Raw genomic sequence first — 24,420 nt, 5'->3', positions numbered from 1 at the left:
TGGACAACAAGTATATCTAAAAAAATGCTCAACATCCCTAACCATAAAGGAAACACAAGTTGAAACTATGATATCATCTCATCCTACTTAGAATAACTCTAACCAAAAAGACCAAAAAAAAAAAAAAAAAAAAAAAAAAAAGGAAAATTCTGGCAAGAGTTGGGAGAAAGAGGGACTCTGATACACTATTGGTGGGAAAGTAAATTGTTATATCCATTAGAGAAAACAGTATGGAGTCTCCTCAAGTATCTAGAAATAGAACTACCATAGGATCCAGTTATCCCACTACTAGTTTATATAACCAAGGGAAATGAACTTAACATATTAACAAGATACTTATTCTCCCTTGTTTAATGCAGCACTATCCATAATAGGCAAGATGAGGCATTAACCTAAGTACCCATCCATGGATGAATAAAAAAAGAAATTGAGGTGTATGTATATATCCCAATAGAATATTATTCAGCCATAATAAGTGATGAAACCCAGTCATTTGCAGAAATATGTAAGGTCGGATAGAGAAAAAAAAGTATTTTGTGTTCTCACTCATTTGGAAGTAGAATAGTGGTCACTAGAGGTTATAAAGGGTAGGGGAAGGGAAGATGGAGTTTGGATAAAGTATACTTTGTTAGCCAGTTTTTCTTCACTGTGACTAAAATACCTTATACAAACAACTTAGGAAGAAAGTTTTATATTGGCTTGTGGTTTCAGAGGTTCAGTCCATGGCTGGCTAGCCCCAAGGCAGAAACATCATGGCTAAAGAGCATGGAAGAAAGTTGCTCCGCTCATGGCAATGGGTGGGTGGGGTGGGCAGAGAGAGAAGTGGGAGGGAGAGGAAGAGGAAGAGGCTGGGGAGAATATAAACCTGGGCATGCCCCCAGTGATTTACTTTCTCCAACTAGGTCTCACTTCCCAGTAGTCCATTCAGCTATGAAATGATTAATCCACTGAGGAAGTTAGACCCCACCCCCATGATCTTACCATTGCCTAAAAGCTCCACCTCTGAACCTTGATTCTTTGGGGACCATGCTTCCAACACATGAGCTTTGGGGGGAATATATCAAAATACAGTTACACCAGAGGAATAAGTACTGATGCTCTACAGAACAGTAAGGTGACTATAGCTTAAAGCAATTTATATTGTATAAAGAACTAGAAGAGTTTAGAGGTTCTCAACACAAAGAAATAGAAATGTTTAAGGAGATGGAAATGCTAATTGCTCTGATCTGATTTTTTTTGTACTGGGGATTGAACCCAGGGGCACTTGACCATTGAGCCACACACCCAGCCCTATTTGTATTTTATTTAGAGACAGAGTCTCACTGAGTAGCTTAGCGCCTCACTTTTGCTGAGGCTGGCTTTGAACTTGCAATCCTCCTGCCTCAGACTCCTGAGCCCCTGGGATTACAGATCTGCACCACCACGCCCAGCTCTGATTTGATCTTACACATCATATATATATTTCAAATCATCATACTGTAGTCCATAAATACAATTAATTTTTGAAATTTAAAAAATTAAACTAAATAAATAAAAGTACAATGCCAAGTAGATCTTGATGCCTCAATGATAGTGGTGACGTCCCTAGATGATCTTCACACAACTCCCAACATGTTAGCTATGACCTCTAACTTGATATCTCTCAATGTCTTTCTGTAGCCCAGACCTCTCCACTGACCTCTAGACCTATACTGAAAATTCATAGGATACAACTCATCATTTGCCTTCCCAAAAGTTGTTCTCCATCTTACGTGGCCATTCTCATACAATTCTATGGTGATCTACCCAGTTCATTGCAAGGGTGAGTAGTAAGAAAGAAAGGGAAAAAAAAATAAACCAGAAAGCAGATATAGTTCATTTATTGAAGAACTAACTGGGAGAGCTGTGAAAGACTTAGAGACTATTGGGGAAGTTTTCACATAGACTGGATATTAGATCATGCTTAGGAATTACTATCAGTTTTCTTCTGAATAGTGGGTGTATAGGGGTTTTGTAAATGATTACCTTTATTGTTAGAAAGTGCAGGTTGAGTTTTTAGTTAAATGACTCAGGAAAAATACATAATACACATGCACACATATATATATGCTTATATACAAACATGCATATGCATATATATGCATAGTCTTACATATATATATATGAATCAGTTTTTGAAATGTCAAATTATTAAGAATTTTTTATTCTGGGTGGCAAATATACAAGTGTTCATTGTTGTACAATATCAACTTTTCTGTAAACTTTTTAGAATAAAATTTGAAATAAAATATTGAAATACAAAGAACTGAGATGTTTGAAATAAACACATGTGCTGTGTTTGGAATATGTCCTCATAAGACAAGGAATATTTTCCTCATTCTAGACATTACAGTTTCAATCAATGTAGCATTTTGGGAGTCACATTATTAAATTATAATGATCTACTCTGGTCTAAATCCTAACTTCATCTTCTTTCACATATACTTTTCTGTAATGACAATAACCCCTGCCTATGGAAGGATATGGTTGGGACTTAGCCTCATCAGAATTTCACTGGAATAGCTTAACCATATTTCCCAACTTTGTGACATATGCATTTGATATATTTATAACTTATTTGTTTTCATCCAAGTCATTGGGTCACAACATCAGAAGAGGGTCGGGTTGGAGGACGCAGCCTTTGCCATAGTCAGAAAAACCTCATTACAAGACTAACCTTTGATGCTGATTAAAAATACCTAATTGTGCTAGGAATGTAGCTCAGTGGTGGAGTACTCACCTAGCACGTGCAAGGCCCTGGGTTCCATTCTCAGTGACACACAAAAAAAAGGATCGAAATGTAATTGTATTTCTGCTTAATGCCTCTCTGCAGCTTGCCCATAGAACTTTTCACTCTCTATAATTTAATTTAATTTAATTTTGAGAATTGCAATGATCCTGCTCATTTTCATTTCATAATTCCAATTAGGATTTCTAGGATTCCTTCAAGATCACCCACAGAAGTTTAATATTGTCATTTACAAGGTTTCTTGGACCCCTGGGATGTGAGAAGACTTGGATGAACTTAGAGCACTTACATCATACACAAAGTCAAGTTTCCACAGGAGCCAAGTAGGAGGCGGGAGGGGGAGGGAGGCCATGAGGAACTGGGAATGCCCATCTGAAGTTAGTGGCAAGCCCTCAAACTTCACCATCCAGGAATAAGGGCCCAACATTGCCAAATCATCTAATATTGCAAGAATTCCAGTGTTTTTAAGGAAAAATATGTGGTTTTCGAAATTGTGGTTTCTACCTTAAATTTGAGACTCCATGCAGGTCCAACGAACCCATCAGTGAGACATATGCTAACAGCAACCACTTTAGCATTTCTCCCTGACCCTCTCACACTCCCACTGGGCTTCGTTTTTCCTGTTAGTGCTAGTACATTCTTCCTGACTTAGGGCCAAAGATTTGTTTGGTTGTTGTTGTTGTCACTGGTTTTTCTTTGTCTGTTTTTGCCATCTGTCATCATTGTCCTATGAGCCACAGACCAGCTGATTCTATTCTTCTCTCTAAGCTCCTTTTGCTGCTGTTAGGAATTTCTGTAACCTTTGGTGAACATCAGGCCTTAGTCTTCCTGATACTATCATTATAAACTTACGCTTCTTTCATATTCCCCATAGAATATGATGCCATTTTTCGATGTTTTATTCATGTGCTATTTAAATCTGAGCTCACCAGAGAGTTCCTGGGACTGCCTTGCTGTTTTCTTTCATTGTGTGCCCTGTCTATGACCTTTTAAGTGATTCTGACTCAAGCACAAACCAGCACGGAGCCAGTAGGTGGCAACATTCCAGGCAATACCTCAGGACCAGCCCCTACACCCACTGCCTTTTTGGTCTTAATCTGGCTTCTTGTTGTTTCTATTTCCACCTGACTCTGAACTCCATCCCTAGACCCTGATGGTGTGTCTGGGCCTTCTTCAGAATGTATCCACCAGAATCATACCTGGAACTGGGCTCTCTCTGATAGCCCCAGTCTTGACTCATTTCTTTAGCATGCAAAGTCTTAGGAAGTAACTTCATACTCTCCTCCTGTCCTAGAAAAGACCAAGACGGACCCACTCCCAGCTTCTACCTGGCATGATACAACCCATCTCTTTCTTCTCTGCCCTGCCTCCATGGAGGTTGTGAAGGATTCATCTTACATTTCCTCTCTTTTACCCTGTTCACAGGGCACAGTGAGAATGGACCCCTCATTGAAAACATCCTACAGGCCAGGCACACCAATAAGAGCTTTACTTGGATTACCTCCCTTAATCCCAAAGTCAATCTTACAAGAAGAACCATTATTACTCCTGTATATATGAGAAAACTGAAGCACAGGGCAATGTAGGAACTTGTCAGAGGTCATATGGAAAGGACACTGGTGGGATGAAATTCAAACTAGACAGCTTGCTTCCAAGGCCCACTCCCTTGGACCTTAGGCCATTTTTCTCTCACTGGTGGCTGAGAAGGCAATACAACCAAGCAGCCAAGAAAGCAACCCAGATACTTGGAAACTGAGCTGTTGGCCCTAAAACCCTCTCCAGACTCTTGCACGTGCTCATACTCATAAACATAGATGCACATTTTTTTAGAATGTCACATAATATTCATTAAAAATTATCTGTATTGGGGTCCTTGAGAAAACTCTAAGAAAGCATCAATGACTCCAAAATCTGATCTTTAGCATGAATTCATTCTATAAACATTAACTGATATCTACAACATGCAGGATTTTAAGCCAACAATAGCAGTCAAAAGACAGAGGTGGCCCTTGCCTTCACAGAGCAATCTTTGATACACACTTTTTCAGTCATTGCAAAACTTTCCTCACACATTCATTTACATGTGCTTCTCACATACCATTCAAAGGGGCCACCTCTGGTTTCAGATACTGATGTATACAGGACAGATTTGACTGTGGTTCCACTGGATTCCTATCAAGTTGCTGAATTTGCACAGCTCTTTTTAATGATGTCCAAGAATCTTTTGTCTTACAGCAAGTTCATGTTTTTTTTAGAGTCTTTCTTTCACCATATTGGCATTTTTAATTTTTCAAGGTTTCTTCTCCTTAAGTATGTGTTTAGGGATCTCTGAGATGTTTCATTCCTTTCATTTATTCCCAACCCTGGTCCATGAGTATACACTGAATTGCTTGTTTTCTGATACCTTAATATAATGATTATCATTATAGCTTCCCAGTAAATTGCTTCTGTTATTTTTGCCTGAGGTCTTCTTCTTCATATAACAAAGACAGGTTAGCACAGGTTTGGGGCATAGATAACCGTCATAGTCTTGACTGCAAGTAGCTGGACTGCAATTAGACTTTTAAGGTCTTGACTCTCTGCAGTTGGATGGGTAAGGGCTGATCAAAGTTGATGTTCTTCACTTTCTCAGAACATTTGTGCATTCAATTCATTCGATTTTTGGGTTTCTGTATGCCAGGAATACTGGGGACAGCAATAAAAATGGTTATAGTTTATTTTCAGGGCAAAAGAGGTCACAAAACTAAAATGACAAGTAAGTAAAAAAAAAACAAAACAGTGTATTAGCTGATGGCAAGTGCTAATAATGAAAAAATAAAGCAGAAAATGGAGAAAGGGTTACTGAGAAGGTAGCATCTGAATGAAGATCCACAAGAAGTAAGGGAGTGAGCATGTCCTCATATATGGGAGATTAGAGATGAGGGAGAAACAGGTGGCAATGGTAAGCAGTTGGACCTTACCTGGCATATTCGAGGCACCTCAGTGGGGATAGAGATAGGAGACAAAGTCAGTGGTCATGGACATTTAGGAAGGAGGGACTTATGGACCATTATAAAGCCTTGGCTTCTACATGGTATGAAGCAATGCCATCAGAGAATTTTAATGGACAATGCTATAACTTAACATCTGAACAGGTCCACTCTGCGTGCCATGTAGAGAGAAAACCAAATGTGAACAAAAGTGAGAGGGGGACAATATTCCTACCCTTCTGTTGTTCCTTCTACCATGTCTTCTGTCACAGACACCTGGGAAGAGGTATCTATGCTGGAGTCCCATCTTACCAGGTGGTCTTCTCCCAATCACACTTGGAATTGAAAGCCAAGTGCCTCTGAGCTTAAAGTTCCTGATGCTAGACAGACCTGTCCCTAAATAAAGCTGTGAGCAGTGTCCACTGAAGAGAGGTCTTCTTGGATGGAAAAGAAGGAACTAACATTTGAACATCAAATCTATGCCAACTTAGGCAAGATCTAGGCACTTGACATGTTATTTGATCTGATTGTTGCAACAATGTATGAAATCCTCCCAACAGAATGATTGACAGTTCAGGACAAACTTGGGTGTATAAATTCCACCCCTTACTTCTCTTCCCCTCCTGGGGTTTCACTTATCTAAAGCAAAGTATTAACTTGATTAGGAAAGTATAGGGCTTCCCTGAGAACTAGACTAGAGAGGACACATCTCAACTGAGTCTCCAGCTGAAACCTCAGGAGCTGAGAAACTCAAGGTTACTTCTTAGGTCACAAGCTAAATTCAGCCCTACCTCTGTGAGGTAACCACAAATAAAGGTGTAGCCACTGGTAGGAAGAAACTTTAACTCAATAAAATTGCACTTAAAAGCATGTATTCTATATCTCACTGTTGGGGGCTGTGCCATGTTGGCGGCACCGGGATGGCACCTGATCACACCGGCAGCGAGGAGGTTAATTGACATAAGCACACTCAGGTGAATTTCTCGTCCACGTACACAATGTATGCGCATGAGTTCTCGAGCACTAATTGCCTGCTCGGAGCGTCTGGCCTGATCTTTGCGTAAGAGGCGTGGCCCTGCTCTCCGAGTCCTGGAGGTGATATAAGTGTAGGTGGAGTGAGACACACACACAGCAGCCATTAGAAGCAGCCAGAGGGAAAAACACGGACAGCAGCCATTAGCAGAAGAAAAGCAGCAGCAAGATATACGCGGTGCCGCAGTAGGCAGAGAAGAAAAGCAGAGCAGCAACTAGTAGGACACGCACAACAGCAGCGAGTAGGGGCGGCGGAAGGCAGATCGCTGAACGGAGAACTGAGACGCATCACTAGGGCACCTTAGGTAGACGTACCCTTAGTTCACAGGATGCAGGACTTTAAGGTGTAGCAAGCCTCTTCTTCTAAGCTCTAAGAAAAGCCTGTCCTTCTTTCAAAATCTCTCTTAAGCAAAGTCTCTCTTTCTCTCTGATAAGCAAAGTCTCTTTCTCTCTCCTCTCAAAGCAAGTAAACCTCATTTCCTCTATCCTCCATAAGTAAACAAGCAAGAAAGCAGTGCACTAAAGAGAAAGATAGAAGTGCCTCAGTTTCCACTCCACCACCCATAAGACCCGCGCAAGTTGTTGCTGCAGGCGGTGACAAATATCCATGGATTTTGGAACCGCAAAGAGCCAGCGACATCTCACCATTGTTCTTCCCCTACTTAGGAGGCTTGAGCAAATGCAGGGAGAGATGCCAAACTTTTCCTGCTGCTCCACTACTTGGGGCCAGGTGGGGAGGAATGAGGTCTGGCTGGAGGAACATGACTGTCACCTTTAAATGCTACACTGTCTGGGAGAACCCATCCTTTGTCACTAAGATGCTCAATTTTTCATGTGCACTAGGTGGAGGGAAGGAGACTTTTATCATTCCCACTCTCCTCTAGGCAGCATTATTTCAGGTAGGACAACAGGTGTCTCACCTACAGATGATTCTCAGAGGGCTGAGAGCCAATCCCAGCCTGATGAGCTCTTCTAGAAATGAGAGACTGATCAGAGATCTTGGCTGTAGGCTCTGATCTCCCAGACTGGGAAGAATAACTAGAGGAAATGATGGCTGGAACTTCCTGAATAATCCCTGGAGAATAGCACATGGGGTTACCCACAAGGGTCTTGAAATTTCTGTTTTAAGATACATTGGATACCTTCCGAATTTGTATGTTGATGTCCTAACCCCAATATCTAAGAATATAACTGTATTTGTAAATAGGGTCTTTCAAGAGATGATTAAGTTAAAATGAGGTCATTAGAGTCTAATCCAATCTGTATCCTAATAGAGGAGATAAAAACCCAGACGTACACAGTGGGAAGACCATACAAGGACAAAGGGAAAAGATGTCATCTACAAACCAAGGAGAGAGGCCTCATGAGAGACCAGTCCTGCCTGCCACCTTGACCTTGAGCTTCCAATTTTCAGGACTGTGATTAAATGTTTGTGATTTAAGGCACCTAGGTATGGCATTTTGTTATGGCAGCATGAGCAAACTAAGGCAGTCACACTGGTAATGACACTGGGGAATCTGGGTTTTTAAGCAGTCTGGCTCTAACGCCCAAAAAGAGAAGAAATCTCCTCTCAACATGACTCAGAAATAGGGTTGTGTTATGACTAGGTCATGAATTCCTTGACTGTGTTCCTGTTGCCTCCACCCCTGCTCCATAATTCCATCATTCCAAGTTTCTCCTCTAGGTCACCTTGCTACATTCCTCTGCCCCCCACTGTCCTGACTCAGTCCCTCAGTCCCTTCATCCTTGTACACTTAATATGTCATGTCTGTTCTTCAGAACTTGCAGATGCACAGAGCATGATAGCATCCTTTTCCCGTGATTTGGGCAGAATCTCTTTAGCTGGAACTTCTGCTTTTGTTTTTTTATCACAATTTGTGTGTGGATTCTCTTCAGTCTATTGAGATCCATACCTACCTGTTTTCTGTCTGTCAATATAGTCACACCCACAGTCTATTCCACTCATGGTTCTGTACTCTGTGCAGATGTCAGGAGTGATCCAGTACCCCTACCCAGGGAACTGACTATGATATAAAGTTGTTCTCAGTGGAGACTCCAGGCAGCCTGTGCCAATAGATCTTCCATGATCAGCCTAGGGGAGGAGAGCTGTCACTCAGGAACCCTCATCTCCTGACTTGGCAGATAGCACAGGACACACTTACACACACGTGGATGCAGATACACAAACGCCCACACACACACTGGCGAGACTTGACTCAACAAACAGACAAGCACATTGCTGCTGATCACTGGACTCATCCACCAACCTTACACACTTCTCCATTATGTCTGAATTACTGAGTGCAATCCTACCCCTCCAGGGATCCCTTGGGTAATTCCCTAATTGCCTCAATAAAACCTCCATTCTCTCCACAGCTCTGTCAGTCCTCAGCGTTTTGAGATTTCCTAATGGAAACCATTCACCTCTATTGGAATTCCAGGGTGTAATTAGCAGTCTGGGACATCAGTGTCCTTGCTCTCCTTAGCGTGAAGGTGAAGCCATCCCCAAAAACATTGTCAATGTCAGCGGAGCTGCTCCTTGAAGAGAGCATATGAAGGAGTTGTTACATGTTGACTGTCTCCTGTGTATTTATTGACTGAAACATTTGAGCTGTTGCTTTTCACATTTGTAATTTTAGATCACAGATGCCTAGCGTGTTTAATCATACAGCAAAGCTCACATTTAATGAGAAAAATGTCAAGTATATTGTTATCCACCATAAAAGCTGTGAAAAATATTTCTGCCATCTGCAATGTGCCTTCTGCTGCTGCCTCAAAGAATTTTCCTAGTAACAATACAAAATTAACTATGGGGCGAACATTTGAAAAGGGGAACTCGCTGAACTTCCTCTTTGGATTGCAAGACCAGAAAGAGTACAAAACATGCCTCAATGTCAGGTCAGGATATCTCACCTGGATTCCCACAATAACCTGCTCCTGTATAACTTGGCAACTGCAGCCTCCGCATACACCTTCAATATTCCTGCCAGGGTGACTTTCTAAGTCCTACATCTGGTTATGTCCACCATCACGTGATAAGTAAGCTTGTGAGGCATTTCCTCTCTCCGCCATTGCCAGCCACCACACTCTGTGACCCCATCCCATGTTCTTCTTTGGCCTCCCCTCCTATGCCCCACATTCCATCCTGGTCAAATTCTCGATTACTATCTGAGCTCACCCACTCCTGCCTTTGCATTTTCTCTAATCAAACCCATTTCCTTTCCCCTGCATGCTTATTCCCATGCATTCTGCAGTATTTACCTGCAATGTCCTTTCCTCTGGGAAGTCTTTGGTGTCCCCCAAAGGCAGAATCCATTGGAGCTCTCTGTGTCCATAAGACAATATTTGTCCACCTGCATTGGAGGACTTTTCCTATGCAGCCTACTGCACTGCTGGCCACCCTCTTCCAGTTTAACTTCAAGCTTCTCAAACGTAGAAACGGTGTTTCAAGCCCGTTGCCTCCTAGCCCACTACAGCCACTACTGTGAAGATGTGGCAGCTGCTTTAATTTCCTTGGATGATACAAAATCACTGTAAAAGCGGCAGGAGTGGATGAGGTTTCTTGCCCAGGAACTTGCTCTTTTGACTTTGGCAATGCAAAACCTTACCATTACGCAGGCTGTGTTTATTTCTAGGTTTTCTCTCTGTATTTTAGCCTTTTCTCCTGCCGAAAGAAATAACAGCCCTGTCAGTCAGAGAGCAATTGATAGTGATAAAAACTCTCCTTTTAGACAGTGAGTTCACTTGTTCTTAAGTCATTCTTTGCCACAAACTGCAGGCTCATTATATGAGGAAAATGTGGTATCTCAGAGAAGCCACACTCTTAGAAGTTTATAATTTACCTCGACTGATGACTAAGGTCTGGAGGTTTTCACTGCTTATTTGAGTGTGGTTTGGGTGGGGAAGCAACGATAAACAAAGCCTCATCTTACTCATTGAAACCCGTCTGTGGAAACCATGGAGCAATACCTGTTCTTGGGAAAGCACCTACTGCTGGTTTGGGGGTGCTAGAGGGTGAAGGAGCAATTCTCTCAACTTAAACATAACCCCTGTCTCTGAGCAGGTACTCTCTGCCCAGGATACCTGACCCCACCACCTTTCCTTTGCCCCCTCTCCTTCCACCCTCTGAGTCTCAGTCAAGACTTTCAGTTGCTAAAGATAAACTCTCCCTTGTATGACTTTTGGCAATAAAAATGACATTTGGGGAAGAATATTCGGAAAGCTTAGTAGACCCACAGAAAGGATGTACAGTTGGATTCCAGAAGGAAGTTGAACTAGGAAAGAGAGAGCAGGAAATAGAAGTGAGGCTGCATATAGCTCTGTACTCTCACCTTGACACAAACTTGGCCAAAGAGAACCAACCCTGAAGTCTCAATATCATAGTTCTCTGTTCAGAAATTGAGTGGATTCTCTCCATCTTGTTTCTGAGTGGCCAGTGCAAATGTTTTCAGTCAATTTCTCCCAGAAATCAAGTTTGGCACAGAAGCAGGTGCATGTCATGTACCTGGAGCCCAGCCCTACAGGAGAAAGAGCATGGATTGCACAGCACCCTCAAATGCTGATGGACAGCCCCTGCTCATCTTTCCTCTTCCCAAACCATGTGAATGTGAAGGCAGAGATCAGCCAAGGAAATTTAAAGACTGCCACAATCATGAAAGGCTGGGGAGAGGCCTGGAATACACCCTCCCTCAGTAGGAACCAAATCTGCCAACACCTTGACCTTGGATTTCTTGTCCCCAGAACTGTGAGAGAGTGAATTTCTGTTGTTTGAGACACCCAGCTGGTGGTAATTTGCAACAACTGCTCTAGGAAACTAACACATCACCCTTCAAGAAGAAGGAGACAGACAAGTTGGACAGGATAGAGATCTTTAGGGTGCCCTTAACACTGAGAGATTAGAATGAATGGACCTCTATCAGTCAGGCCATATCTCACCATTAACACAGATGGTCACTGAATTGGAGATTTTTCCTCTTTGCAGAATAAGACAGTTGAATTAAGGAGATTTTACAAGTACAAATGGATGTACATATAGATGATTATATATTATATATAAAGAGATATGATAATTATATATATATGTTCAAATATATATATATATAGAGAGAGAGAGAGAGATTAATTATACGTACCAAGGTAATCACATAGAAATAAAGAAAGTTAAGATCAAATCATTCCTTATTGAATCTGGAAATTTGTGGTTGTTTTTAAGAAAGCCTTTTCTTCTGAGGGACTACTTATTCATTTGGTCTTTGATCCCTTAATCTATCTTTTCTCTTAGGTTCAGTCTTGTTTTTTAATTTAGACAGTTTTCTTTCTTTGATGGCAGGATTACTGGCTGGAATTTTTTGCAGATTCCCCTCTTCATTCAGGAACCAACTTAAAAATTCTCAGGTCAGAATTTCTTTGCCTATTGAGCAGGTGCAATTTAAGGGTTGAAAGAGAAAAGAGGTCCATCTGTAATAGTCTGGAGTTGTACTGCGCAATATGGTAGCTAATGGACACAGGTGGCTATTTACATTTCAATGAGTTTAAATTAAATTTTAGTGTCCTCAGTCACACAGGTCACACTCATTAGCCACATGTGGCTAGTGGCTTCCATATTGAATACGCTAAATTTGGAACATTTTCATCACCACAGAAGGTTCTGTTGCAGAGTACTATTCCAAAAATGCAACTGAGCCTAGATTCATGGCTGGGTCCCAAGCTGTGCTCTCCAATTTCCTAACTATCATCTTAGGCAAAATCTTTGAACTTCTTTACCTTTCTTTTTCTTCCCTCTTAAAAAAGAGAAAACCATCTTGCTTACATAATGGACTTGACTAATGAAGTAAAAGAGACTATATAGTTGGTTTGGTACAACAAATTTGGATAGAACATTCAGGAGCCAGGAATTATGTTAAATCTGAGATAAAGTCATAGAATTTTCTCTTGGCCTCATGGAGTTTGCAGTTTCCTATGAGGAGGATGAAGCTAAAAATAAGTCTAATATGAGCAATAACAAATATGTACATGGGAGCAGAGTATAACAAAATGATTACAAAGATGGAAGGATTAATATGAAGGATGTATAGACATTTGCAGGAAGACTCCATCCAGAAAGTGTTTCTCAAGGAGAAAATTCTGAGGAAAAATTGACGTTTTGATAAGTTGCAACTGAGTTTTCTGGTATGGACTGTTTACAGTAAATCCTAGATCTCTGCAGTCTTCCTCCTTCCTTTTCTTTGATCACTGCTCTCAGCCAGAAGTTTGTGAACTGTTGTCTGTCCACAGGACCCAATATTCAAACAAAGATGTCATGTGAAACACAAAATATAAAATGGGTACAGGTAGTGAGGGGATCCCACTTGGGGTCAACATAGAGTGACAGGTCCTCATATTTGTCACCTTAGCTGAAAAAAAAAAAAAACAAAATTAAGCAACATCAATTTCTAAGATATAAGATACCATTTAATGGAGGTCAGTGGTCACCAGGAGTCATGAAATAAACTAGGCAAGTCCTAAAACTGCCCCAGCCTTGGCAGAGTCTCCAGGGGACAACATAGAGGGACAAACCTCTAGCCAGAAGATGCCATAACTTCAGGAGACAGATATGAGAGATTGTGTTATTACATTTATATGACATATCCAGAATCAGAAAAACCCTGAAGACCAAAAGTAGACAAGGAGTGTCCATGGACTGGGAGGAGGGGAAGATGGGGGTAGAGTGCTGATGGGCACAGGGTTTCCTTTTGGAGTGAAGACATGGTGGTAATGGTAAGAGTTGCACAACTTTGTGAGAATAGTAAAACTCCAACTGAATGGTAGGTACCCTCTGAAAGGAGGAATTTCATAACATGTATTTCAACAAAATAGCCTTTTAAAAACGAATAGCATATGTACCACTTTTTCTTTATCCATTCATCTGTTGAAGGGTACTTAGGTTGGTTCCATAGCTTAACTATTGTGAATTAAGCTGTTAGGAAGATTGATGAATGGGTAAAGAAAATGTGGTACATATACAGAATAGAATATTACTGAGTCATAAAGAAGAATGAAATTATGGCATTTGCTGGTAAATGGATGTAACTGGAGACGATCATGCTAAGTGAAATAGCATTATTTATTAATCCAAAAAAACCAAAAGACCAAAGGTCTGATGTTCTCTCTGATATTCGGATGCTGATTCACAATTGGCAGGGGAGGGGAGTGGAGGCTCACCAGATTGGAAGGTGGGTAATGAGGGGGAAGTGAGGGGGGATGGGAATGGGAAAGACAGTAGAATGAATTGGACATAAATTTCCTGTTCATATATGAATACACCACAACCAGTCTAAAGCCACATAATGTACGACCACAAGAATGGTAAGTTATATTCCTTGATATGTCAAAATACATTCTACTGTCATGCATATCTAAAAAGAAACAAATAAAAAAGTAACCCCCCTAAAAATTAGAATAGCATAAAGCTAGGAAGAGAGAATTGAAAGTATCTGCTACTTATGATATCAACCTGTATTCTGCCATTCTGTTTCTTTGCGTTTTTCTTTTTTTTTAATTATTATTTCACCCTCTTTAGTAGAGATCACTGCTATGTCAATTATTTTCAGTGTTTCTCATTTGTAAGGATATCCTAGGTTCATACTTCTCTGCCCCTGTATTCATCAACTCAGGATTCCATAAGAGAATCCTACAGGCTGTGTGCCTAAAACAACAGAAATGCATATTGTCACAGTTTGGAAGCAGGAAGTCCAAGATTGAGGAGCTGGCTTGGCTGGAGCCTGGTGAGGACTCTCTTCCTGGCTTGTAGGCAGCAGCTTTCTCACTTTGTGCTCAAACGAACTTTCCTGTGTCCACAAATTCCTGGGGCTTCTTCCCCTTCTTCTAAGGCATGACGACCCATGCCAGCTCATGCAGCCTCCATAATGAACATCTTTATCTTGCTTGAGGATCTTCATATTCCCAATATCTAAAAAAATCACATTACATTTCAGAGTTCAGATTTAATTATTTTTTCCAACAAGTCCCTATGGTAGAACATTTTGACTGTCTCCATCTTTATTAAATTATCAGATTATAAGGATCATTTTTGTACTTATGACTCTATCTGTTTTGGATTAGTTCTTTGGATTATATCCCCAAGTGAGATTACTGGATCAAAATATCCATAATATTATGGATATTGATTTGTATGACCTCTAACTCTGTTTCCTATAATATGTGAATATATGTGCTCCATCATGTCTTCATGAGCATTAGGTAGTGTTATTGTTTTAAAATTATTAAAAGGAACTATTAAAAAGTTACATTATTTGAAACAAATCTGATATAGTGAATGTATATTTACATAAAGTGTAAGATGGGGTGATTACTACATTTCAAAGACAACTTTCTTGGGGATATAGCTCAGTTGGTAGAGTGCTTGCCTTGTGTGCACAGCCCTGGGTTCAATCCCCAGCAAAAAAGAAAAAAAAAAAAAAAGAAAGGCGGCTTTCTGAAGTGCCTTTAAAGCTTTATTCAGCCTATAAGCAAAATGATTATGTCCATGTGTGAGCAAGTGTGAGAACCGTGGTGTGGTGTCCATTGAAGTGACTACAAAGGGAGAGATTGGCAGAGGGTTGTTTTCCTATACAGGGCACCTCAGATAAGTGCTACACTTGGTAAGCTTAAAAAGCAAAGGGAACATTTTGGCTTTAATAGGTGAGACTTCATAAGAATGTCAAGTAGAACTGAACAGAAGGTCAAATATTATAGGCAGGTCTCTGTCTCTCTAGGTCAGCTCTGCCTCCCATTGTATTGGCTTCTTCTGCAGACAAGTTCTCCCATTAGTTAGGAAGATGGTAACCAGCAACCTCCAGTTATCAACTCAGGAAAAGAGCAACTTCTTTTCAGCATTGATATTGCCCCCATCAGATCCAGCTGGGACAGAAGTTGTGTGTGCCAACCCCTTCTGTTGTGACCTGCAGGAAGCTGTGCACTGATGGGCATCCAAGGGAAAGTGGGCTCCAGACAGGGCAAATGATAAAAGGCCCTTAGCTTATGTATCCTCCTATAATCCTATGATTGTATTCATAAGTATATTAGCGGAAACTCCAGATCAGCCTGGAGCATCTCATGACACCAAAAGTAAGGGCTGCTTTAAAAAATAAAAAAAGTAATTTAAGAGGACATAGGAAGGGCCGTGAATGTAGCTCAGTGGTAGAATGCTTGCCTAGCATACACTAGGCCCAGGGTTCAAAAAAAAAGAAAGAAAGAAAGAGCACCCAGTGGCCAAAGTTGCAGCAATCCATAAGTCTAGACTGATATGAACAAAAGATTAAATAAATAAGATGGGATAAATAATACAGGGGAATATCTGCAAAGTCACCTCCCCTCCAGGTGGTAAAGATTATTTCCTCTCCTTTCGAGTGTGGGAGAGACCTAAGGACTCACTTTCTATGGAATTGGGAAAGAGAAAACAAGCAACTTGACAGTAGAGAAATCTGGCAGACACCACCATAACCAAGGGATCAAGGTTAACTCCACCAGCAATGAGTCATGCTGAGCTCATGTACCTCTGACATGATGCGATGAGGAACGCATTTCACTTCTGTGGTATTCATTCCCCCAAATGAAACCCCAACCTCATCATGAAAAAGCATTAGCCAACTGGACGTGATGACACAGGATTATAATCCCAGTGATTTGGGAGGCTGAAGCAGGAGGATCACAAGTCCAAGGGCAGCCTGGACCACTTAGCCAGACCCCATCTCAACATAAAATTAAAAGGACTGTGGATGTAGCTCAATAGTAGAGTTCCCCTGAGTTGAATCCCAATATAGAAAAAAAAAAAAAAACAAAAAAAACAAAAAACATGAACCAACTCATATTAATGGAAATCTTACAAAATATCTGACTAGTATGCTTTATGAAGAGGATGATGAAATTAAAGAATACCCAAGAAACTGCCATAGAGTGAAGGAAATAGGAAATGTGAAGATTCTGTGATCCTGGATAAGATTCTGGAAAGAAAAAAAGGATGAGTAGAAAAACTGGAGAAAGGCAAATAAAGTGTGGATTTTAATTAATGGTATGTATCAATGTTAATTTCCTAGTGTGACAAATGTACTAGGGTTATGTAAGGTGTTAACAATGAAAGGAAACTAACTGAAGGGTTTATGGCAACTCCCTGTATTACCTTCACAATTTTTCTATAAATAAAATTATTCCAAAATAAAAAGTTGACTTAAGAAATTAGCTAATATTTGTTAAATGTTCCACACTATGTACAGATCCAAGAGATATGCATATAATAACTTTGGAAATCTTAACAGCTTTGTGAGCACATACTGTTATGACTATTTTCCTAATTGTGCAAAGGAAGCTATCAGGCCTGAGCTCGTGTGGCCCCCTATAGTAACATCTTTCAGGCAAAGAGTTGAGATGAGATTAGAACTTGGGTAGTTTGGTTCTGAAACCTAAAATCTGTAATCTTTAACTCTGCAAAGCATACTTTCGAGGAAGTGGTAATATCTCTGTGTTATTTTTTCTCCTGTGCATACTTAGGACAGTGATATGTTCATGTCTCCACAACTCACAGTGCTTATCTTTTATATAATTCCCCTCTTCATAGCCTTCCCAAGAGTGGGACTTTCCAACTTTAAGCTGTCCTAGTCTCTGTTTAATCAGGGACTAGCAATTTCTAAGAGAAATACTAGTAATACTAGCAATTTCTAAGAGAAACACTGACATCCTGGAAAAGAGATAACTGGGGAAGAGAGGGCAAAGAACATGAAGTAAAATTAAGTGAGGGTATGTATAAAAAGGATAACAAGTTCTTCAGTGTCAATCAGTGTCAATCATCAGTTGAAAGAAAACTACTCAGGGTTTTAGGTGAGGAATAGGTGTTACAGCAGTAGATCTAAACTTATACAGATGAAAATTGTGCTGGGCTTCAATATCCTGGTTTATGTAATGAAAAGCACCAGTTTTCCTATGTGATAGGGATCAATGAGTACCATTATTATATGACTACCATGGGACATGCCTTGGGTTATTAATTAAAACTTATACTCACTAATTCTCTGAGTCACGTTGCGTAGTTGTTCCCTTTTTCTCCAGTAGAGCAGGCTCACAGGCCAAACCTAACTATCACCTGTTTTCATTTGGCCTGTGAGCTAAAGTGGTTGTTACATGTTTAAATGGTTGAAAAAAAAAATAAAATGAAGACTATTGTGGAACATATAAAAATTATACCTAATTCATTATTATTGGGGACCCATAAATAAAGTTTTATTGAAACATGTCTTTGCCCATTTGTTTATATATCATCTATGACTGCTTTCCTATGGGTGGGTGTGCCTATATGGATTGCAAGGGCTAACTATTTACTAACTTATGTAAAAAATTTGCTGACCCCTTGTCTTATTCCACTTTTTATTGCTATAACAGAATACCTGAGACTGGGTAACTTATAGAAGAAAAGAGTTTATTTAAGATCACAGTTTTGGAAGCTGAGACATCCAAGATCAGGCAACCATATCTGGTAAGGGATGTGTGCCTTACCACACACCTTCATAACTGGTGAAGTTGGAAGGGCAAGAAGTTTCATGGGGGAGACTGAAAATAAGAGTGACAGACTTGCTTTATAATAACCCTTTCTGGCAAGAATAAACTCACACCTGTGAAAAAGGCATTAATCCCCCTTCATGGCCTGCTCATCTCCTAATGGCCCTGCATCCCAACACCACCACAATGGCTATCAAGTTTCAACAATGGTCTCATAGGAGACAACCCATAGTGCCTTGGGTATAGATAAGACACTGAGGTCCAGAGAGACTGAAAAACACAATTGTAAGGACCCAAAAGAAACCGTTGGTCAAATTACCCCTGGAGTATAGGAACTCCATTTTGGGGAAGAAGAGGAAGTGGGACATGAGGTGACAAAACTGGGATCTTTGCAGTACCTCTGTCTCTACTGAGGACAATGATTCTTTTCCATTGGCCTCAAGTGATCAAGCCAGCAAGCAACAGGCACATCACTCAAACCTAGGCAGCTCTGTAAAGCCAGCTCCATTGAGTAAATGTGAGGAGTCCTAAGAAATAAAGCTCAGGAAATTCTTCTCTTTGAATGAGTTCTTCTAGATCCTGTGTGGTTTTGTGATTTGAGAAGAATAAAAACTCCAGAAAGGCACTATGTTCACAGCAGTGTAACAGACTCTAAAAAGTGAAGTAAATTCTAAAAAGCTTTTAAATAAGCAAAAAGCAAATAAAAAGTCTCAATATATTTTCTCTACAATAGAATATTTAATGCTAAAAAAAAAAGAAGGGTGTGTATGAACTGCCTGAATTTCCTTAAAACCTGCAGTTCATAACACTTCAGCAAGACTGAATTTATTCCAAATGATAGGCACAAAGCAAAAGAGTGTCATGGGAAGTGTCACCAAGAATTAGTTAATGCCAGGCATGGTGGCACACTCCTGTAATCCAGCAACTTGGGAGGTGGAAGAAAGAGGATCGTAAGTTTAAGGCCCGTCTCAGCAATTTAGCAAGAACTTCAGCAACTTAGCAAGACACTCTCAAAAGAAAAAATAAAAATGACCGAGGATGTAGCTCAATGGTAAAGCGCCCCCTAGGTTCTGTTCCCAGTACCAGCAAAAGAAGAGGAGGAGGAGAAGGAGAATTAGAGCTAAGTTTCCTGATAAAGAGGTCACCATGAAGATTGAAAAATCGCCCCTCCTCAGGGTTGTGGTAGAAGCAGCAGCATTCTTTCATTCAATAAATATTAGGTAGGGGTCTGCTCTCTCTGGCAGTGGTTCATAAAGAAGGACCAAGACAGGAAAGGTCCCTACTCTGCAGAAACTTACATTCTTGTAGAGGACAGAAGTAATAAATAAGAAAATGAGTTGAAAAAAGTCATCTCAGGTGGGGGTGCAGCTTCCAGAGGAATACTCCAAAGAGGAAGTGGAAGCGTATTCCCCCGTGTAGCCAAGGAAGGCTCTCTGAACAAAGCCCTGAAAGAAGAGAAATCAGCCTTTTGAGGACAGATTCCAGGCAGAAGGGGAAAAGCGAAGCAGGCTTGGAGGACAGAGAGGAGTCTAGTCTGCTCACAAGACAGAAAGAATGGTTGCAACAGTGAGCAGTAGGGACAGCAGCAGAGACAACACTGGGAAGGAGGAAGAAGTCAGTGGATTGGGACCCCAGAGGTAAGGGTCCACAGGTCCAGCGTCATTCTGAGGAAGATGATGTGGTGGGTGGGACTGTGACCCTGCTCCCAAAGACAGGCTCAACCCTCTGGCATCTGTGAATGTGACCTTACTTGGAGTTAGGGTCTTGGCATAGTAATTAAGATGAGGTCACACTTATAGGAAAGGTCCTAAGTCCAATGACTGGTGTTCTTATGAGAGGTCACATCAGACACACGTGGAGAAAAACTCCATGTGACAAAAGAAGCAAAACTAGAGAGATGCAGTTACATGCCCCAGATGGCTGGAAGCTGGAACCACCAGAAGCTAGAAGAGATAGGGAAGGATTCTTCCCAAGAGACTGTGGGGGGAGCCTAGCCCCGCCAATTCCTTGGTTTTAGAATTTCAGTCTGATCCTGTGAGAGAATAAATTTCTTTTGTTTTAAACTGCCCAATTTGTGAATTCCAAAATCTGAGGATGCTCAATTTCTTATATAAAATGGAGCAATATTTGCATATAGCCTACCCACATCCTTCTCTGTACTATAAATCATCTCTAGATTACATATGATACTTAATACAATGTATATCATTCTTGTATATCATACAATATCATTCAATGTATATCATACTGTTTTATTTAGGAAATAATGACCAAAAAAAAGTCAGTTCAAGTTATACAGATGCAACCACAGTAGGTCTAACTACATAGTATGATTCAACAGCATAACATTTTCTCTCTTTCATGGTGGGAGGCTACATCAAAGTATGTATACACATCCCTTTATTCTGGTGGATTCATCATGGTGCTTGATGCAGGGAAACTTCAAGTTTTGCTTTTTGAAAGTTTCTTGAAATTTGTTTCCAAATACTTTTTATCCACAGGGGTTGAATTTGTGGCTGTGGAACCTGTAGATGTGAGGGGCAGTTTGTATTTTGATGGCATAGTCCCTAAGAAACAAATGCAGATGGGAGGTCATCAGAGGAGGTTGAACAGAAGAATGGTGTGATCAAGCTTAAACTGTGCTAGGTGCTGTGGCTGCCATGTTAAGAATGAACCAGAGGACTGGGGGTATAACTCAGTATAAGAGTAATTGCTGGGCTGGAGTTGTGGCTCAGTGGGAGGCTGTTTGCCTGGCATGTGTGAGGCACTAGGTTCAATCCTCAGCACCACGTAAAAATAAATTTATAAAAAGGTATTGTGTCCATCTACAACTATAAAAGAAATTTAAAAAGAGTAATTGCTTAGCATGCTTAAAGCCCTGAGTTCAATCCCCAGCACTGCAATAAATAAATTAATAAAATAAAAAATTTAAAAAATAGAGAATGAATGATAAGAGGCCACTTAGCAGCTTAGTACTGTAGGTGAGAGATTACAGGGTAGCACCAGGGAACAGGGCTCCCATTCCAAGGTGAAGATTTTGTAGAAGAGGCCAGGCATGATGCAATCGAACAGCTGCACAGCTGCACAGCTGCAGCTACCTTCATTCCTGGAAACCAAAAACTGTGGGACCCATATTCAGGCAGGAGATTGCCATTGTGGGCCCTGATAAAACAGGTCCTTGCTGACTGCCCACTCCCAAATCTCTCTGGAGAAGCACTTCTTGGGCTCAGATTTGAGGGTTTCCCATTTTTCTGTGTCCCCAGCTAGTTTGTACCCTAGTTACTCTAGTGACTAATGAATGCTTGCAGATGGGTTAAAACTGAAAAGGTGGACAAATGCTAGAAGCTGAAACCTTGCTACATGCCAAGATTCTGTTTTCTTTTCATTTCCTTTTTCTTTTTCTTCCTTCAATTTTGCTAGAATTCACCCTGTATATAGGTAAAAAGTAACTTCTTTTTAATCCTGAAATTTACCAGTTGTCAGTAATCCATGAGTTTATTTTGCCTCTTACTTAGAATGAGAAAAATTTTGACTCTTCTGACTCGGTATCCATGACAATAGGGATCAACTCACGACAAGTGGACTATATTTCTGGTGAATGAATCAGAGATTCCTCACAGTGGAAATGGGACTGCCAGGTTCAATGCATAGAGGTGAACAGTAGATGTTTCCACCAGGCCTGGGTATCCTTCTTTCTTTAATAGTAAATTTTAAAAAGCTATGCTCGTGGTCATGATGGAGAGATTTACAGATGTTTCAATGAAACTCTTCGTTTGGAATTTATGCAGCAAAGTACATATTGACTTTGTGTCACTAAGAACACCAAGATTTATTATTCCTGAAGATAAGTAATAACCTTGACTTTGACTTGGTCAATATTTATCTCACGAGTCGATAAATCTCCTGCAATAAATTTCAACAAAAGCTAACACTTTCTGAAATGGGGCTGCATTTAGTAAAGGACCCCAAACTTCTCTGCTGTTTCTCATAGGAGCCAGTGGCCAAACCTGAGGAAGTAGTCTCAGACATACTTTATTTTTAGTGAATTCAGTCCGGTTATGACAGCAGAGTTTTATCCAAATAACCTAATGTGGGTGGGAAAATTACAGACTCCAAATCGTTTTGTCTTCCTTTCAATAGTTATAACCAATGAATCTTCTAACCTGTTCAGCTTTTTCTAAAGCTGATCCCAGTGCTAACATCAGACAACAGCCTGAGCAGGCTGAAGGACAAGCCTGTCTGCAAATAAAGGTGGTATATGACACTGGTCATTTGTGTGCCTGTCAGTGAAGGTACTATCTTAGCTCTTCTATTATATTTTAACAGTTGCATGATCTCATACTAACTTACCATAGGCTCAAAAGCCCTTTTTGGAGTTTGTTAGTCAAACAGTCTGGCACCCTTTAAAACTAAGTGTACCCATAAGCAGAAGGTTTTTCTCATCTAGCTGGACATGGTATGACAAGTATCCCCAGATGACTTGTCTTCTATAGCTTGAAAAGAACTTTCCCTATTAAGATAGTCAAGGCAATTCCTCCTCTTTCATAATCTTTGGGGGGAATATGTGTCTAAGTTTGTTTTTCTATTCCTATAAGAAAATGTCTGAGACTAGGTAATTTGTAAAGAATAGAGCTTTATTTATCTGATGGTTCTGGAGGCTGGGAAGTTCAAGAACAAGGCTCCAGTATCTGCTCACTACCCAATGAGGGCCTTCTTGCTGCATCATAACATGGCAGAATGTACCACATAGCAATGAAGAGCAAGCATGAGAGCTCAGGTTTCCCATTTTCTTCTTATAAAGTCATTAATACCATGATGGAGGCCCCACCACTGTAATTCATCTAATCCTAATTACCTCACAAAGGCTTGACTTCTAATAACATGAATTTAAGATTAAGTTTTCAACACATGAAATTTGGGGGACACATTTAAACTATAGCAATATGTATCACAGTTTATCAGCATGCACATACCAACATTTCTGATTGTATATATCTCTTAATTTCTCCTTCAGGGAGCAAGGATATGGTGGTGGTACCTACTTCCTACATGATTCCTGGATTTACCTGGGGCTCAAAGGAGCTGATTCACAGAAAAGATCCTTTAGCCTGAGTCTCCTAATTGCCTGTTATGGTTTAGATATGTGGTGTTTCCCAAAAGCTCATGTGTGAAACAATGCAAGAGAAGTTAGAGGTGAAATGCTGGGTTATAAGAGGTTTAACCTAATGAGTGCACTAATCCCCTGAGCAGGGGATTAACTTGTAGATAGGGAGGGTGTGGCTACAGGAGGTGGGTCCCTGGGGACATGCCTTTGGGGTATATATTTTGTGACCTAAGTTTGGTCTCTCTGTGCTTCTTGGTGTGATGTCTTAGCTATAACCATCTGTCAATCTTCTGCTTTAATGTCACCTTGAGCCCTGAGGTACAAGCCAGCTGTCTATGGACTAAGACCTCTGAAACTGTGAACCTCCAAATAAACTTTTCTTCCCCCAAAATTGTTCTTGTTGGATTTTTGGGTCACAGCAATGAAAAAAGTTGACTAAAACATTGCCCATCCTCTTCATCTTCTCCTGCCTTGCAGACACCTATTCCAACATGCTGATAGATGGATCTGTAAAGGTATGCTTCAGTAGTCAGTGGCTTTCACCTGCCCAGTGGAAACTGTTTGTCTTATGATATTTGGGGGAACAGAATTTTTAGCTGACCTACATTCAGATTTTCATCCATCAGGAAGGCTGTGTTGATATTGTTTCATAGTGTTGTGTTTTGTTTTCTTTGTGACTAGGTGTATTTATTTAATTTTATTTATTTACTTGCCAGAATTGTCAGAGAAGCTGTGTTATTGATGGGATATTCTGAAAAAAAAATCTAAAATGCACATTTAAATTACATCAAAATGATCCCAGTGAATCAATAATACTACATAGCAGACTTCCCTACCCAATAATAGGATGTTTCTTCTGTGATATTTATGCTGAGATATAGCAGATCAAAAGCTAGAATTCTGGAGCCAAACTGCCTGGATTTGGATCCAGTCTCTCCAAATTATCAGCTGTCTGACTTTGGGTAAAGTAATTATCGCTTGTGTGATTTTCCTCATGAGTAAAATGGAGATCACCACAGTAC

General features: G+C 40.5%; 1 long non-coding RNA gene across 2 annotated transcripts in view; it reads right to left on the bottom strand.

Annotated features, from left to right (window-relative positions):
- Positions 1 to 11,959: 11,959 nt before the first annotated feature.
- LOC306667599 overlaps positions 11,960 to 24,420 on the bottom strand; it is a 34,676-nt gene continuing 22,215 nt past the window's right edge. Inside the window, exons 4-5 of one of the 2 annotated variants that reach the window (XR_013765614.1) lie at positions 14,393 to 14,716; positions 11,960 to 13,160 (exon numbers count right to left, since the gene is read on the bottom strand). This is a non-coding gene — a long non-coding RNA (uncharacterized lncRNA). Of the gene's footprint in view, positions 13,161 to 13,746; positions 14,717 to 24,420 lie in introns of those variants that run through there. The other variant, XR_013765615.1, reaches the window with a different exon arrangement.

Source organism: Sciurus vulgaris, assembly GCF_902686455.1.
Source record: "Sciurus vulgaris genome assembly, chromosome: 8".
Classification (NCBI taxonomy): Eukaryota; Metazoa; Chordata; class Mammalia; order Rodentia; family Sciuridae; genus Sciurus; species Sciurus vulgaris.
This window is presented reverse-complemented; position numbering and strand designations above follow the sequence as displayed.